The sequence below is a fragment of the Triticum aestivum genome, chromosome 5A (assembly GCF_018294505.1).
Source record: "Triticum aestivum cultivar Chinese Spring chromosome 5A, IWGSC CS RefSeq v2.1, whole genome shotgun sequence".
Taxonomy (NCBI): Eukaryota; Viridiplantae; Streptophyta; class Magnoliopsida; order Poales; family Poaceae; genus Triticum; species Triticum aestivum.
In genome coordinates, this window is record NC_057806.1 from 486,716,028 (window position 1) to 486,719,982 (window position 3,955).

At 50.2% G+C, this 3,955-nt stretch overlaps 1 long non-coding RNA gene across 1 annotated transcript; it reads left to right on the forward strand.

Moving 5' to 3' along the window:
* Positions 1 to 1,870: 1,870 nt before the first annotated feature.
* LOC123107297 (uncharacterized) lies at positions 1,871 to 3,726 on the forward strand. The gene is made up of 3 exons (XR_006451638.1): positions 1,871 to 2,116; positions 2,230 to 2,301; positions 2,476 to 3,726. It is a non-coding gene; the product is annotated as an uncharacterized lncRNA (long non-coding RNA).
* The last annotated feature ends 229 nt before the right edge of the window (positions 3,727 to 3,955 follow it).

A 3,955-nucleotide genomic window follows, 5' to 3' on the forward strand; every position in this document is an offset into this window, starting at 1 on the left:
ATTATGAGTTTATGAGTTTTGATGTATCGAAGGAATTCGGAGTCCCGGATGAGATCGGGGACATGACGAGGAGTCTCGAAATGGTCGAGACGTAAAGATCGATATATTGGACGACTATATTCGGACATCGGAAAGGTTCCAAGTGGTTCGGGTATTTTTCGCAGTACCGGGGAGTTACGGGAATACGGGAGGAGAAGTATTGGGCCTTATTGGGCCATACGGGAAAGAGAGAGGGGCTGCCTAGGGCAGGCCGCGCGCCTCCCCCCCCAAGGCCTAGTCGGAATTGGACTAGGGGGAGGGGCTGCGCCCCCTCCTTCCTTCCCTTCTCCCTTCCCCTTCCTTGTCTCCTACTCCTACTACATGGAAGGACTCCTAGTTGGACTAGGAAAAGGGAAATCCTACTCCCGGTGGGAGTAGGACTCCCCTAGGGCGCGCCATAGAGAGGGCCGGCCCTCCCCTCCTCCACTCCTTTATATACGGGGGCAGGGGGCACCCCATAGATACACAAGTTGATCTTCGTGATCGTTCCTTAGCCGTGTGCGGTGCCCCCCTCCACCATATTCCACCTCGGTCATATTGTAGCAGTGCTTAGGCGAAGCCCTGCGACGGTTGAACATCAAGATCGTCACCACGCCATCATGCTGACGGAACTCCTCCCCGAAGCTTTGCTGAATCGGAGCCCGGGGAGCGTCATCGAGCTGAACGTGTGCCAAGAACTCGGAGGTGCCGGAGTAACGGTGCTTGGATCGGTTGGACCGGGAAGACGTACGACTACTTCCTCTACGTTGCGTCAACGCTTCCGCTTCGGTCTACGAGGGTACGTAGACAACACTCTCTCCTCTCGTTGCTATGCATCACCATGATTTTGCGTGTGCGTAGGAATTTTTTTGAAATTACTACGTTTCCCAACAGAGTTGATGATCACCATGGTGAAGCTAACATCAATCATGGGTGAGCCGGCCGTGGCAGTATGAGTCAGCGAGGACGGGCGAGTCAATCGCAAGCGCAGATGGGCGAATCAACCACGTCATGTTGATGTAGCAGGAGCGGCGACTTGCACACATATTCATCGAGCAGCACGACATGGATAAGCGCTAGTGCAAACATAATGTATGACACATGCCCCTTTGCAACACCTTTGTAATGAATAGTGGTTCTGCGAGAGAAATACCTCCAACCCAAAGTAATTACTTTTAAAATGAATATATACTAAAATATAGATAAGGCAGAAAGCACCTGGTATTTTTGTGGGACGAACGTAGACTGAGCAAATAGTCTTTTGTTCCCCGCTGGTGTCCATGCCCATAGATTTATTCCGGGTGGATGTAATAGTTGTACTGACATCGGGCTAGTATCGATAGTAATTTGTCCAAGCGATGCCTTCTGGATAGTATCAAGTGTTACCTTAGAACCAGTCCAACCAATAGATTTTCTCAGTAATTCTCTTCCAGCCCCGTTGGTCAGTCAACACGCAAGCAGGCCATATTTAGAGATAACCACATTCAGAGATTACCACTCAAGCAACTCAAAGGAAAAAAAGGAGCGCGGCCGTGTAAGTAAACAGGGTCGGCTCGTGGTGATTTTGCCGCACCGGGGCGACTTGGAGTCGCGAAACGCAGCAGAAGCCGAGGTTGGCAACACAGCGCTCCACCCGGCGGCTTAATCACGCGGCAGGGCCGGCTCAGCACTGCCATAGCCTGTGTTGCAGGGATACGTCACATAAGTGCCGTATCGGTGCAGGATACTGCACTAGGACGGGGATACGTCCGGATACGCGTGGGATACCCGTATCCCTACGTATCACGTTTTTGCGAATTAAAATAAAGAGAAAAAAATAGGGATACGACTGGGACACGCGGGGATACACCACGGATACGTTAGGCCTGTTACCACTCGATCTCCAGCCCATCAAAAAAGGCCTACTCGCGATGGGTAAATAAACCTAATCGCTGGAGTCCATCCTGCCGTCACCTGCAGTTGCCAAATCGTGAGGGTTCGAGCCGCATCTCCAGACTCCCTTCCGCCGCCGGCGCCGGCGGCACCTCGCAGCTCGCTGCCTGCCTCCGTCCTCCAACTCCAAGTCGGCAAGTCTTCCCCATCCTTAGTCTGTACGCAAGTAAGCTACTAAGCTTCAATCCATTGCTTCAAGTTTTCTGTTCTTAAGCATGGTATGGATTAGGATTTAGGGGAGAACGAAGTGCATCTATTTATCTATTTTTCCAATGTTAGGGAATGACGTGTAGGTTTGTGATGGCGATTTCCCAGGGAGTTATTCAGATCACCCTGAATGAAAAAGATCAGGTTACTTCATAAACATCAATTTTCTCATCCTCTAAAAATTTGTGCTTTGTTGCTTTTTTTATGCATTCATACATATACTCGCCGTATCCCCGTATGCCTATTTCCAGAGAATGCCGTTTCCCGTATCGCCGTATCCGTATCTCTGTACTCTTATCCCCGTACCATGTAACATAGGAGGCCGCGGATGCAGCCGTTGAGGCGGACGGCGGTCTATGGCGACCGCGGCGACGGAGAAGGTCGGCGAATCTGAGGCGCGAATCGGCGACGAAGTCCGGGTCGTCGCTGGCTCTAGTTCCAGGTCGTATTTTGACTGTGCGGTTTCTTTAGCAATTGTATCCACGTGAATTGCCTTGATGTGTCTGCTGCGGTCAACAGAACTTGCTAGCATCGACGTTGGCGGCTTGAAGTCAATTCGGAGGCAACAACTCAAGGTTTTAGGCGAACCCCGACGACGATGATGCTGCTGCAGCGATTTGGTTGAGGCAAGGCCCACTTTAATCGGCCTACTGTAGAAAGCGGGATTATACAGGGGCAGTTTGGCGCTCACACCGCAGCAGTGGCGAGGCGGAGTTGGGGCCGTGACCTTTCTTGACGAATCCAAATCCAGGTCTCCCTCGTGGCACTTGTCGTATTCTTAGAGGAAAAAAAAAATTAAGCCTCGAATCCGGGTCTCCCTCGTGATGGTGAAGACAGGCGACTCGGCAGCGGCGGTCAAGGCGACCTGGCGCATCAAATTAACCTGAGGCCAGAGACATGCAGCTAGCATCTTCTTCCGGGTCGTCGTTAGATTTTCAGCAAAAAAAATCTTAAACCGCCCTCATGATCTTTCTTCTCATGGTGCAGTTGGCTAGTCTGAACATGGTCTTCTTCTTTTTTTATTCACATCAACTCGCATCTTGAAGCTGGTGCAAACAGAACACCTTTCAGCTAGTCCATCATGATGACCAGGTTTGCTAGAGCAAACAAATCGGCTATTGATCTCGGGATTTGAAGCAAACAACTACGGTTTGATGGATGTGAGCATATCTCTTCCTTTGATCTAACGTGGAGGCAACTCACAATTGACAACTTGGATTTGGCAGCGGCGGCAGACCACACCGTAACCCTAATTTCTCTTTTTTGACTTGAATCTTCTGGATTGTAAAATCTAAACCAGTAACCACAAGGCTAAGTCTTTCTTATCCGAAGAATTGTAAACTCCTCGATCCCTGAGAGAGATCCCTTCAAGAACTCAACACCACCGTGCGCAGGCCCCACAGTGGGCGCTATTTGTCGTGGAATTAACACGTCAAATGTCCTTAGTGTGAGGACTTAGTCGCGAGGCCAACGCATCTATGTGGTAACTTGAGAGGGGTTGAGCGAAATCGAGAGACACAACACAAGACAAGGGTTTAGACAGCTTCGGGCCCCGAGAAACATCGTCTGGTAACAACCCTATATGCTGTTTGAGGTTAGATCTCATTATCATCACAAGGGAGTCGCCGTAAACCGGCTCTCCTCTAGTTGTGTCTAGCCCTAGAGATTGTTTCTTGCTTGTCCCCCTTTGAGGAGCCCTGCCCTCCTTATATATGTTGAAGGGGCGGGTTACATGTGGAGTCCAACTCGGACTTTAACTTAAACTATTTTGACTTTCTTAACGTCTGCCGGTATAACA